This window comes from Lissotriton vulgaris, chromosome 5, assembly GCF_964263255.1.
Source record: "Lissotriton vulgaris chromosome 5, aLisVul1.2, whole genome shotgun sequence".
NCBI lineage: Eukaryota > Metazoa > Chordata > Amphibia > Caudata > Salamandridae > Lissotriton > Lissotriton vulgaris.
In genome coordinates this window covers 1,552,840,854-1,552,855,717 of record NC_141693.1, presented here as the reverse complement: position 1 = coordinate 1,552,855,717, position 14,864 = coordinate 1,552,840,854, and the positions used below count along the sequence as shown (strand labels likewise).

Sequence of the window (14,864 nt, the reverse complement as noted above, 5' to 3'; positions counted from 1 at the left end):
GTCTAAAAAGGGCTCGGGCCTAGTCGGGCCGGAGGAGCTATGGGAAGAAGCGTCCGCTCACCCCGCCATCTTGGTCACGCCCCCGACATTTCGACTTTAGAGCAATGTTTGGCAGATATAGAGACAGCTCCAGAAAGCAAAAGACGAGGCAGCATAGGGGGAGGGGTGGGAGACGCTTCCGCATCTACTCCAAATTCACCAAAACTGATGCTAAAGAGCGATTCTTCAAATTGTCAAGCACTACCACAACGGCTCATTGAGGGCTCACTAACAGTGGACTCCTTTATACAAACACAGAGTAGGAAGTATATAGAAAAAACATTGTCCTTAGCACGAGCAGAGTTAATGAACAAAGCACCCCAAGCTTATTTGGCATTTGCTAAACAAACTAACACCCAGACATCCACAGGTAGCAATATCCCATTACCAGCACAATATGATTGGGAAGTAGGGAAGTTTGGATTTACAGACTCAGATTTAGTAGCATGGGGGAATCTAAGCTGCAGGACACGCTTAAATATGAGGTAGACAAATTGCAACAATGGAAATAGTTAATACACACATATGCATTGATCAGTGTAGTCCAAACCCTGGCTCATTGCACCACCGCAGCCAACACAACAGAAGTTCCATTGCTTATCATGCACTTACGGGAAATACCGCCACCACCTGGCAGTGCGCCAAATGATTTAGCATATGTTTATGTCCCATGGTCCAGGCAGGATATTCATTGTTTTACTAGAGACTTTCCCAAGCTTAGAGATGAACCACGGAAATGGTATGAAGAATTACAAAGAATGGCTGCCCTGGGAGGATTACTATGGAGAGATTTGGATACATTGTTAAATATAATTGTCCCAAAGGACCTTTGGGAAGAATGTAAACGGAAGGTCGGGTGGCCAGATGTGGAGCCAAAGAGGGGCAAGGGCGGGATGCCAGGTCCAGAAATAGATGATTTATACACGAGTGGTAGAATATTTGAAGGAGAAGGTACCGGAAGATAGGGTTGATTGGAGTAAGATTACGAGTACTAAACAAGAGAAGGATGAAAGTGTGAATACATTCTTTGACCGCCTCCTACAAGTATATAGGCAGAACAGTGGATTGAAAAACCCAATGGGGGATGTGATGCCGGCCCTGGTAACAACATTTGTACAAGGTCTCACACCACCTATCAAAACACACTTGCAAACTTCTTTTGTCTGCTGGCAGCAAGAGCCGATAGAGAAAGTGTTGGCGGCAGCTAAGTACTGCTCAGATTTTCAGTCTAGTACGCTGGCAATGGAGACAGAAAAATTAAAGAAAGAAAAAGTGAGGGTAATGGTAGCAGAAGAACGATTTTACAGTAATAACAGAGGGAAGGAAAGGAGAAGAGGGGGGTACGAGGTGCAGGAAGACAACAAAACAGTAGGACACCTGCCTTGCCCCGCAGATCAGCCTCCCTGCCACCACAAGGAACAGCATGTTTCTATTGTAAGGACCCCAACCATTGGAAAGCAGAGTGCCCAATATTGAAGAAAAGAAATGACGACAATAGGTACACACAGAACAGCGGGCAGGAGGGCGGACACCAGCAGATCAATTACAATAGGCACACAGGGTACTGGAACAATGCGCCACAGGAAAATGAGCCTCAACAACAGCAGCAATGGACAGGAGGGGAGGGGTGGACACCAGTAGGCAATGACTGGCCCCAACCACCACCTCCAATTTCATTCTAGGGATGCCTTAAAGTGGGAAACTGCGTAATAGCCCCAGCAATAACAGTGGATCAATCCGGACCTTATGTAGAGGAAGAAGTCTTGGGGAGGATTGTTCCATTCCTATTTGATACTGGGGCTCAAAGATCAATGCTGAAGGCACTTACAATGCCTGAGGCTCCACTTTCTAGGATTACGGTAACCACAGTAGGCATGACCGGACAACCCATTACAGAATTCCTTACTGAACCACTACAGTTTGTAGTAGGTACAATAACAGTGCACCATCAGTTTATCCTTAGCAGGTTTTGCCCCGTGAATTTTCTGGGTAGAGATTTGTTATGCAAATTGCAATGCACCATACACTGTTCACCAACAGGGGTCTTCCTGAAGAGCAAAACCAATGGCCTCATTTTACAAGCCTTTATAACATGCACTGACCCTACAATACCGCCAGAACTATGCCACTGTGTGCCGCAGAGAGTCTGGGCCACCAGTGCCAATGACGTAGGGCGGGTATTAAACTACCCACCAGTCCAGATAAAATTAAAACCAGGAGCAATTCTCCCAAGATTTCAAAAGAGGGGGAGGAAGGCATCGCACCAGTCATACAGGACCTCTTGAAGCTAGGAATACTAAAGGAGATTCAATACAGTCAATGTAACACACCATACTTGGTGAAAAAAGCAACAAGGGGATCGAATGGTGCTCCTGTCTATAGATTCACACAGGATCTGAGAGAATTGAACAAAATAGTGTTGCCTTCTTTCCCGGTGGTCCCAAACCCAGCAACAATATTATCCAACATCCCAGTGACAGCCACCACCTTCACAGTGATGGATCTTAGCTCCGCCTTCTTTACCATCCCCTTGCACCCTGACAGCCAACATTTCTTCTCCTTTAGTTTCAGACACAAGAGATTTTGTTGGACAAGGCGTGTGCAGGCCTATACAGAGTCGCCTTCTATTTTCACACATGCCTTGAAAACAGATTTAGACTCCCTGGTACTTAAGAAGGGATCCACACTTATAGAGTATATTGATGATCTATTATTGGCCTCGCCTTCAAGGGAGGCTTGCGTAAAATACACCATCGCTGTCCTGTGCCACTTAGCACTTAAGGGTTACAAAGTCTCCCCCAAGTAGCTACAGTTTTGCCTCACCTCTGTGAAGTATCTAGGCCACGAACTAACAGAAGGCACCCGGAAGCTGCTGCCTGACAGAATATCGACCATCATCCATTTTCCCAGACCCCACACTCAGAAGGAGGTTAGAGCATTCTTAGGGGTAGCAGGCTACTGTCGTCACTGGATACCTAATTTCTGTCTTATTGCGAAACCCTCGCAGGCACTCACACACAAAGACATACCTGACATTGTACCTTGGTCACAGGAATGTGAGAAAGCTTTCAATGAGCTGAAAAGGGGGTTACGTGAAGCACCAGCATTAGGCATCCCTGATTATAGCAAGGATTTTCACATGTTCTGTCATGAGAAGGGAGGTTGCTCAATGGGGGTCCTGGCTCAGAAACATGGAGCCTTCTACCGCTCAGTGGCATATTACTCTGCCACGCAAGACCCAGTGGCCTCAGGACTCCCGCTGTGCCTGAAAGCTGTGGCAGCTGCGGCACTTGCCGTGGAACAGTCAGACAACCTAGCGTTAGGACACACACTAGTCTTACACGTTCCACATGCCGTGGACACACTTCTCACATCCACTAAGACACAGCATCTCACAAATGCACACCTCACCAGGTATGAGTTGGTACTGTTGACACCACACATTGTCATCAAGAGATGTACCACCCTGAACCCTGCGTGTTTGCTACCAACTGAACACGAGCTGGAGGATTTTGATTCAGATGATTCCTTTCATGATTGTGCCATGGCCATAGATAGGCATTCAAAGGTACACCCAGACCTTAAATATACACCACTCACAGATGCTCAAGGAGATTTGTTTGTAGATGGGTCGTGCCTGAGGGATGACAGAGGGCATGTGCGTGGGCTGAAGGGAAGAAAGTGAATATATACACAGACAGTCAGTACGCTTTTGGGGTGGTTCATGACTTCAGCCAGCTGTGGTCAATGAGGGGATTTCTCACATCAGCTGGCCAGCAGATACAGCATGCACAATTGATTTGTGACCTTCTCCGAGCACTGCTACTTCCTTCCAAAGTGGCATTAATAAAATGTGCCGCCCACACCTCATCAAAAGACCCCGTTTCCAGAGGCAATACTTTCATTGATCAAGAAGCAAAGAGGATAGCGCTTACAGTCTGCCAGCTAACGATGATACAATTAGCGGACAATAAAACAGACACCAGGGATGACAATGATTCCTTGCACTTTGGCCCAATACAGATTCAGATGAGGGCGGCTCACCAGGAAAAAGAGGAATGGGCCCAAAATGGCTGCGTACAATCCAAGGAGGGGTTATTGGCGGGGCCTAATGGAAGGATATGTTTGCCCTCTATCATGCTCCCTTCAATGGCCAGACTCTTTCATGGGCCTTCATATGTAGGGCGAGATGGTATGATTAGGCTGTTTTCCCAGTGTTAGTATAACTCCAAATTTCGTCAGACAGCAGAAAGACTTTGTAAGCAATGTTCTGTCTGTGACCAATATAACACAGGAAAAGGTACACCAACTGACTGCCCCTGGCCACTCCTCCCCCCCCCCCGCCCCCCCATGGACCATTTGAAAGCCTTCAACTTGATTTTATCGACATGCCCCCCACCCAGAAATACAAGTATGTTTTGGTAGTGGTATGCATGTTTAGTAAATGGACAGAGGCTTACCCCACAATACATTGTGATGCACAGAGTGTGGCCAAGTGCCTGCTGCAAGAACTACTGCCAAGATTTGGGGTACCCTCTCTCCTTGCGTCCGACTATGGGCCTGCATTCATTTCCCATGTAATAAAAGGACTATGTAAAGGGCTTGCGATAACGCAGAAACTGCACTGTGCCTATCACCCACCAGCTGCAGGCGCGTTGAGAGAAAGAATGGGGGGGTGAAAAATAAAATAGCAAAGATTTGTGCGTCACCAGACCTCTCCTGGGTAGATGCATTGCCCTTAGCACTACTAGCAATGAGAAGCACACCAGATAGGTTGACCAAGCTAAGCCCACACGACATCGTGTTTGGCAGACCAATGCATATTCCAGGACACATGTCAACTGCCCCCCTGTCAATAACTGATGAACTTTTGCTTTGTTATTGTAAGAAATTAACAGACATTTTACGTTACCTCCATTGTCAGGTGCTGAACTACGTCCCAGAAGCAGCCACTCCACCAGCCCATGATCACGCAACACACACAAAGAAGGCAACGCCACCTGAGAGCAAAGGACAGATTCCACCAACATCAGTACCGACATCAGAAGTGCATCGCGGATATAACCTTCGCTCCAACAAACAGAAAGCTGAAGAAGTGGATTGATGATTTACTAACCGCTGCCTAATGCAAGGACTCAGAACTTCCAGATTTCGATCTGCGTCAATACAGGCCAGCGGTCAACGGTCCAGAATTGAAGTAACCCTTTTGTGCCCAGGAACAGAGATAAGTGCAACACTGACATTACTTGTGCAGAGTCCTCTGTTGCTCAGTGAGCTAATAAGATTGATTTTTCGTGACATTTCCTTTCCAACGGGTTCGACGCTAGTACCTGAGCAAGAATTAAAAAATGTACGTTTTGACTTTTAAATTGTGCCATTTTTGCGATAGAGGACACTGGTTTTAGCCTTATCCAAGACCTGGAACATTCCCCATTGTGCCGTTTTTGCAATAGAGAACACTGGTCCTAGACCTATTCGAGACATTAAATCGAAAAGGAAACCAGTGGTTAAATACTTGGCTCTAAGGGTTAGTTAGCATAGCGCCAAGAGGAAGAAGAATAAAATTAGGGCCTATTCACCAGCCCGAGTGGACCAAGAATAAACTTAGGGCCCATTCACAAGAAGATTGAAAGCATAGAGAAGGGACAGGTTTTTTCTGGAGCCATGCCATCCACTGAACAACACACATGTAACTGGAAAGCAGTGATCCTTGCAATATTATTACCGGCACCAGCAATACTAGTGACAATAATGATTATAGTATATTCTGTTGATCTTTAGATACTGCATCTTAATGGAAGAGTGGGGGATAGGAGTGATGGAAGAACCAACAAAATCCCCAAAGGACTATGAACTAAATATGACCACAAGCAATGTTGAAATGGGGGTGGATGTGAATTTAGGGGATTAAGGAGAATTGTGGGAAACATATGAAGGAAATCAATATATTGAAATGTTAATCAATTTTTAATGTATCCAATTGCTATGTTTGTTCACACCTGCCCACAGATGCAACACATAGTCTAAAGTACAACATACTGCCAGTGTCCAAGTATGTAGGCTGTGTTTTAATGCGAGACATGCTACTGAGCCAACACAGCATATCTGTGTCGGTGTCAGTAGGTATGACTATACCTGAAGTACAGGCCAATCCCAGCTATAGCTACAGCTATAACACACAAACAACAGGCCCTCCTCTCATTCCAAAAAAGGTCCCTTGCATGAATATGCAGCCAACTAAGGGATACCTAGAGATGTTAAAGGGATTTGACAGGACGTCAAGGAATAATGATTGGAGAGGCCGAGCAGGCTGAGATGACATAGGGACAGAGCAGAAAGGCAACATGAAAGTGACAAAGTTCAGGGTAGAGGCAGTGTCTGCCCCCTCCTGCATCCTTAATGATCAAAGGATAGCACCCAAACGAATACCAGCTTTGCCGAAAAAAGGAAGAGCATGTAGCTTTTCAGAATTACTGGACAAAGACTTCTGGAAAGAATGCATCTCATTTACATGCACCTTAGCAGAACTGGCTCAGGGTCAGCAGGGATTGTTAGACTGTGAAGACAGGATAAACAGAATGAAAGCAAAACAAGTCCAACACATATATGTGGGCACCTGCAGCTGTCACCACACTACAAGACTGACACGACTCAGGAGCCGTGACGAGTCGTCACCAGGTCTGATAGGTTACATGGGCCTTTTCTTTGTCTGTGGCCCATGGGCATTCTTCTATTTGCCCCCAGGATGGTATGGAAATTGCTACCTAGCATCCTTCATTCCACGGATGACCCACTTCACCAAATTAGTGCCAGCAGAAGAGAAAGTGTTGGCCCCGGTTAGGGCCAAAAGAACAGCAGCATGGATAGACAACGTGTTAACAGGTTTTGGGGCAATGGACCCAGTAGTAGGGAGTGTCTATACCTCAGTCAGGGTACACCAGTTATCCAGAATGATTGAGGATCTAGCAGACTCTACCACTGACGCCCTGGGTAATATAACGGAAGAACTCAACTCCGAGAGGGCCATCGTAATCCAAAATAGGATTGCTCTAGACATCATTCTGGCCAAAGAAGGAGGAGTTTGTAACGCCATTCATCAATTACCTTCTCAGTGCTGTGTTTTCATACCAGATAACAGTGGGAATATAAATAAAGCAATAAATAAGATCAAGGACATTAGAGATGAGGCCTATGGTATACACACAGGAGGCTTGTGGGAAGACATGATGAACTGGTTTGCAGACTGGGGTTTGTGGATACTAAAGGCGATCATAATAGTGGTGGCAGTCCTTTTGACACTATCCAACTCCTGTGCCCGCTGCATATCCAGGGATGGGATTACACCACACCACACCCATGAGGTTGAGGGGCAAGACATGATGTACAAAGCTGATTTCTGATTAGCATATGATTTAGTATCAAATGGGGCGATGATGACACGTATTTTCATGATACTAAATGCCTTTGCTTTGAGGCCTGTAGTTTTCTTTAATCTACTTAAAATGGACCCAGCAAGAAAGCACAAAATGGTCACACATTCCATTTTGTGTCAGCCAGCTGCAAACGTTCAAAGCAACGCAAGGCTTTCCGAGAAATACGCGTGCCAGCTTCCAGCTAGCTATTGCAAAATCTTACATTTCCTATCAGTGTCAGCATGACCTGACCGGCCACGTCCGTGCCATGCCCACATATACCAGAAGCACATTTCACCTCTATGAAAATACCCCAAATCTGCTTTTGCCGATGACACATGGGCAGCAACACCAGATCATAGACGTATTTCGGGCCTTAGAAGTTATCACACCAGGATTAGCCTTCACTGATTGGTCCAGCAGTGCATAGTCTGATCTGTGTTCCGTATATTGTGATGCCCATCCTCTAGGGCTTGCATCTATAAAATGTCTCTGCACTGTCATACGAATTGGGCACTCAGTAAGCTTTCCTGAGGGGATGTATGTTGTTACAACGCATGCTTTTTCCACGCATGCCTTTACAACGTAGGTTTTACAACGACTTGCGTTGGGTGGCGTTGGATTGTGAATAGTTTAATTTACTATTCCAACTCCAGTCCCCGTGGATAGTAGGGAAGGTTTTGGATAGTAAATTAAACTATTCCCTATCCTACAGCGCCCTCCAGCGCAAGTCGTTGTAACGACTTGCGTTGTAAATCCTACGATGTAAAGGTACTGCGTGAAAAAAGTTTTGTTGTAAAGGATGTTTCCCTTGCTGAGGTCTCCGTGTTGCATGTTTATTTTGCATTCTGATTGGGTTCCCAATAAATCTTGCAAACTTGTGTGATGAGAGAGAATTGCTTGTGTCTCTTTATTATCCTTTTTCATTTCAGCTTCAACAGGCATCAGGCGGGTGTTTTAGATGTGGGCTTGATATAGGCGATTGGCTTTGCATTTGCTTTACTTACACAGCACTAGCTGAATTTTAGATTAAGTTCTTCCAGTGGCTCACCATAACCCTCCAGCGTTTTTTTTACACCCAATCCTTCCGGAAGCCTTCTTTGGGATTTGCAATTCTTCTAACCTTTCCGTATACGGCAAAGGCAGCTGCTCTTTATAGCATCCTGGGTGGTAAAATCACTTATTCTTCATAAACGGAAGTCAAGGGAAGCTCCTTTCTATGACTCTTGGGTTTTTAAGATGCCACAGATGAAAGAAAGGGAAAAACTGTATGCTTTAGGGGTAGGGGCAGTATGGAAATTCCTAAAACTATGGGAGGATAGGAAAAGTATCATATGGTATCTTTCTAGCATGAATGCATTTGTGTTTTTAAAGTTACTTTTCGTTGATGGAACCCCGATCCCTAATTTAAAGCCGTGGATTAGCTTTGTCCTTCAAATAAAATGTATTGTATCTATTTATCAACCTGTACTACTGCATACAAATTATTTACAAAAAGACTATGTGCATTTTTTTGTTTCGTGTTAATTAGCATGGGTTCACTAGTTGATTCCTACCACATTGGTTAGGGACTTCTGCGCTCCTAACGTAGACCAAATATCCTGGAGTGGCAATCCAGACCGTAACATGTAGGCCACATCTAAGAAGGTGGAGACCTTTGTGATTCTCAGACGTCCAACCATAGTACCATGTTATGTTATGTTAATATGTATTTATAAAGCACCAAATCACCAACGGTCTCCAAGCGTTAACACATTGACTCAGAACCCAAATGCCCCCACTGCCAGCTGATCAAAGTAAAGCTTATCCAAATGCCTCAGTAAACAGGATGGTCTTCAACTTCCTCCTAAAAGGAAGTGACATAGATTCTCCACGTAGGCTCTCCGGAAGCTGATTCCAGAGCTGGGGAATTACCATAGAGAAAGACCGCCCTCCCAACGTAGTTCTACTGAAGCGCGGACAAGTCAGCAGATTTCTCCCAGATGAGCAGAGACACCGACTTGGAGTATACGGCTTCATGCGCTCTTTTATATAACCGAGAGGTGCTCCATACTGAGCTTTGTGTGCAATACACAGGCCCTTAAACCTGACCCTCTGCTTAATCGGGAGCCAATGTAATTGTTGTAGCAGGGGTGTGGCACTAGATCTTCTTGACAGCTTGAAAATCAGTCTTGCTGCATCATTTAGTGTCACCTGAAGTTTCCTCAGGAGTTTCTCTGGGAGCCCAATGTAAACTGTGTTGCCATAATCCAAACGGGATAAGATTTGCATGGACACAATGGTGCGCATGGTGGAAAATGACAGCAGAGGAACCAATTTCCTAAGTTGTCTTATCAGATTTGCGCATCTCCCCACAGCCGCCGCTACCTGATTGTTCATTGTCAACTTGGTGTCTAACCTGATTCCCAGGCTCTTCACAACCGGCACTGGTATCGGAGTAGTGCCGAGCTCTTGTGGCCAGAAAAGACTGGACCATGGGTTAGTCCTTGTACCACGGGCCAACACCTCAGTCTTATCTGGATTTTCCCTAAGCGAGTTGTGAGTCATCCAGTTCATAGTGAACCAGAGGATATTCTGTACATTTAACTGCGCCTGGGCAGAGTCATCTATGCACACAATTAGCTGGGTGTCATCAGCCTAGTTAAACACCTGACAGTCCAGTTTTGCCAGGACTTCTACCAATGGCTGAAGGTGGATGTTGAAAAGCAGCGGTGACAATGCCGAACCTTGCGGCATCCCACAAGGCAGTGCGCTATACCTGGATGTACAATCACCCAATTGGACTTTTTGGGACCGATCCTCCAGGAAGGAGATAATCCACTGAGGACTGTCCCGGTCACTCCCAGCCATCGAACACGGTTTACCAGTAATGCGTGCTTCACCGTGTTGAATACGGCTGAGAGGTCCAATAGGATCAATGCAGCGGGGATTTTCTTGTCCGTAGTGAGCCATCTGAGTACAATGTGTTTTTAACCTCTTCCGGGTGACCCCTATCAACTTTGCTACACCTTAGATCAGGGGTCCTCAAACTAAGTGGCGGTGCCCCTAGGGGGTCCAAAAGTGATCGCAGAAAAGGGTAGGGGGCTCCTGACTCTGACCAAAAGAAGCATTATGCTGATTGCAGTGCTTTGTTTAAAGTTGAAAAAAACATGAGCGACAGTAAGCCTCTCTGTAACAAGCCATCACTAACATGTTTTGTCATTTATATCCTTGCGGGGAGTATATGTCAAAAGGGAAGGGACTCCAAATATTCTTCAAAACCCCTGATTCTAATAGTCACACTGTGAATACTTGAACATGCCAGTAAGCACTGCCTGACCAGAACAGTATGTTTGCAAAATCATATATTTGATTGCATTTTTAAAACGGTAATATAACTCAACTTCAAAGTTTAAATACACCTAGATATATTTAAACATTGCCAATTTAATAGAACAGGTGTGAAAAATAGTGAGGGGGCCCCTTTGTTTTTGTTTTTTTTTTACCACTGGGTGGGGTAGGATTACAAGGTTTGAAGACCACTGCCCTACATACTTTTACCCCCTATTTTGTCCCTACCGTATCAAAGAATTTCCTGTTCTTCTGGTTCGGCCCACCCAAATGCACTACTATTCGTGGTGAGGTGGGGTCCAATGATGAAGCATGCCACAAGAATTTTGTGGGTGAGGACACCCTAAAAAAACTCAATAGGTTGTTCCAAGCAGGTATAGCCAACAGGAATAATTTTCCTGCTTGGGTTTCCTTTCTTCTTTTTTTAATTGAGTTGTCAAAACAAAATTTCGCCTCAGAGAGAAACAGTGGTACACCGGTAGGTAGCATTGGTATATTTTATAGCAGCTGAGCCGTCATTTGGCATGTGCGAGCTGAGCCCAGGCACAGGGCGCCAGTCTTCAGAGGGGCAGCGGAGCTTTAATGGCATGCACTCAGCAGCATCTGTCTGACTTGGCTCCAGTGATTCCGTTTGAACTGCGTTTAATCATTTGTTTAACCTGTAGCAGGTGATGTTTTAACACCCCATCAGCCCTCTTCCCTGTCCTTCCATCTCCCTTTCACATCCTGCCGCCACCCCCAACAAACAGCTTGGTACCAATGCGAAGAAAGCTGAGCTGTGAGTGATTCGTGTGAACTGGAGGAGGTGCAGAGGTGTTTGTGTTTAGAGGCTAGACACCACTGTGATCCCATCAGTTAGGAGCTAACCTGTGAATATTGCGAGGATGATGACATGGGTCTCTCTGTATGGCCGGCTCTGCATAGCAGGCTAGGAAACACCAGGTATTCCCATAACTGTGACTGCTCGAGCACAACAGACAACCATGACTCACATGAACAAGAGCAAGCAACATGATGAGAACAGCGCTCACTTGGGGTTGGACGGTATCTGCTGAGTGATTCCATCGTATGTGACATCATCAGCCAAACCTATCTTTTCAGCCAGGTAGCTCAGTGAGCTAAGCGCTCTCTGCTCACGCCCTTTGCAATGTCCAGGTAGGGCGTTTGGATCATGGCAGGGCTAACTCAGCGTGTTATTATTCAGATCCTAGAAAAGTGGGTAATATAGTGCCCGTGATACACGAAACTGCAACATGGTGAATGGAATCCAGCACTATAAAAATAAGTTATTATTTGTCCTTATTGTTGGCATACTGTGCTCCCAAAAAGATCTCATCCACCATCTCTCTAAAGACATAAAAAGGGGAAGTTACAACAACACCTCCAGAAGTAAACACGCGCAGGGGAATCAACGACATGTTCATGAGCAGGATATCAAAAATACTTAGATACAGATATGAGGCAGGCCCGCGTGGCGCTCAGGGGATCTCCGAGGCTGCGCTGGCTGGGGAGTGCAGTGCACGCGCCGCCGCTGCCCCCTCTCACGGGCTCTTCCTGGTTGTGAGTTTCACTATCACATGACCTGTCGGGGAGGAAGTGAGAGCCCAGCAGCAGCCCTGCGAGTGCGACGCCGAGCCGGGGGAGGAGGGGACTCCGGACCGAAGTTTGTGCGGAGCTTTAACAGCGACCTCCGCGCCGCCGGCCAGGTGAGCTCCCCCGGGCACCTATCGGCATTCCGCAGGGACCCCTGACTTCAGTTCGCAAAAGGCACAAGTGTGGGTCCTGGGTAGCCGACGGGATGACCTTTTCAGCTTCCAGGTCGTCCTTCCTTCGGCCCACGGGGCCTTTACATCAGTCCCTCTTCGCCCTGGTCGTAGCCGATGAACCCACTTCAGTCCGCAGTCACCTGGGACCCGCTCCAGGGATTGTTCCGAGCTGCAGGGGGGTGGGGTGGGTCGACAGGCCCCAGGGGCACTGCAGTCCACGTGTGTCATTTCTGCAGTCCATGGATGCTAGAACTTAGCTTCAGTGCGCGGGGTGTCCTGCTTTTTCCCCTGCGGGGTGTTCCTAATGTCCTGACTGTACTCCACAGTATCCCGAAATCACACCGCAGGGTGTCCCGACTTGAACTCTGTAATGTGACTGACTGCATAGCACTGAGTGGCTGCCTGGGGATTCATGTCCACTTTCTATCTTTTGGGAGGGGTCCTGACTGCACTTCTGCACTTTTCATGGGGTGCTGATTGCTGTCTGCTGGGGGGGGGGGGGGTCGCATTAACTGTACCCTACGGGGGAGGGGTCCACTACTACTGCAGCGCACACAGAGAGGTTTACCACAGTCCCGGGACTGACTGCAGCTCTCAGGGGCCCTGACCACAGTCCATGTGAGGGGGGCGGTGTTTGCCACAATCCGCAGTCCAGAGTATTTATTTATAAAGTTTTGCGGGCAGTCGCATTGGTGCCGGCCTGGTATTAGACAGTGTGTGTCCGGAAGAGTAGGATGGAGGTAGGGGCGTAGCTTGGTCAAATGTATTAGGGGGTGCTAGTCTGAACTTTTTCAACTAGCAACATCCAGGACCCAACTGAAAAGAGTAGTGACTGGCAGAGGTCACTGAACGGCAATAATGGACGAGATCAGGGGCATTAGTTTTAAGTTATTTAGTAAAGCAAGGCCATTCTTGGTAGCTGTAATATAATTTTAACCCACAACTCAAGTGAGCGTAAAACTGAAAATGTCTACTATGTATTTGCAAACTGCAGTATAATATGAATCATTTTTTATCATGTGCTTAAAAGGCACAATAGAACACTTATAGTTGGAAACAAACAGCTCTTACCTGAAAATTTTATTTTATTGATTCCTTTTCACAAGTCTGCAACTATCAAAACCTTTGTACACTGTTTATTAGGATTCAATTCGTCTGTTGTCGTTCTATATTAGTTTGTGTCCTTTGGAAGCATTCTGTGGATCAGTTTCTCTTTGATGGTCCAGGCCAACCTTTTGTTATGGTTTCAATCTATGTGGTAATACAGGAGGTATGAGGGGGCTGGGGACTATTTATAGTCCTCACTTGACAAATCATGTGGGTATGGGTGTCTGGTGAGGCAGGGATGCCTCAATTTCGTAAGTAAGGGAAGCGAGGGAGTAGGACTCGGAGTAATGCAATTACCGGTAAGTAATTGAAGCATTCATTATCACTGTTCTCTTGTCCAACTGAAGGTGGGCAGACAGAACATGCAAAACAAAAATACAGCATCAACTTTCTAATTATATTCGCAATAGGGATACTCTCCAACCATTGTGCACTGACAGTGTTCTGTTTCTTTGGATCTATTTCTGAATTTTTGGAGTAATGCTGTTTACGTGGCTGATGAGGTCCATTTTCAATGAAGAACAAACTTTGCCTTTCATTCAGCTTGGTGTTTTCTGATCTGCTGGATCCCAGCTTACAGTGGCATCCACTGGTTTATCCAATACAATTGTATGCAATACCAATCAGTTGCACAAATTCAAAAGCTTGTGTGCCTTTTCCTGTATCTGTGTAGCAAATCGTTTTACTTCTGCGCAAAAATTGTCAGTAGAGTATTGGGTTTTTACCACACTAGATCCTGCTTCAGTTCCTTGTTCCACTGTGCCCGTACTTGCTTTCTTGCCCAGACTTGGTTTTATTCCCCTGTGCCTGTGCTTGTTTTCTTGCCTAAACTTGTTTTTTCTTCCTGTGCCCAGTTTTCTTTCGGCCCGCCCGTTTTTCCCACTGCTGCCTCCCTGCGGCCCGCGCCCTGCAATCCCATTCGCCACTCTGCTCCTGCCTCCCACATCCCCTCATATGGAGGCTGAGCCGCTGGCGTGCCGAAGGCGCATCTAAGGCGGCCCGACCGCACCCAGCGCCAGGACCCCTGGACCTCACGATGCCCGACACCGCTAGGATGCCAGAACCCTCCACGCACTCAACACCGGACGATCACACACCTGCTTCCTGGCCGCCCGAAGCACACCCACGGAGCTTTCACCTGCCGGAACTGCAGCTTCACAAGTATCCGCCCCACCATGCTGCCGACCAGGAAAAAACCCAACCACCTCAG

General features: G+C 46.5%; 1 protein-coding gene across 1 annotated transcript in view; it reads left to right on the top strand.

The window, feature by feature from the left end:
• Positions 1-12,349: 12,349 nt before the first annotated feature.
• LOC147715136 (ubiquitin carboxyl-terminal hydrolase CYLD-like) overlaps positions 12,350-14,864 on the top strand; it is a 272,321-nt gene continuing 269,806 nt past the window's right edge. Inside the window, exon 1 of the mRNA XM_086923618.1 lies at positions 12,350-12,487. The gene's annotated coding sequence lies outside the window, so the exon portion shown is untranslated. The remainder of the gene's footprint in view (positions 12,488-14,864) is intronic.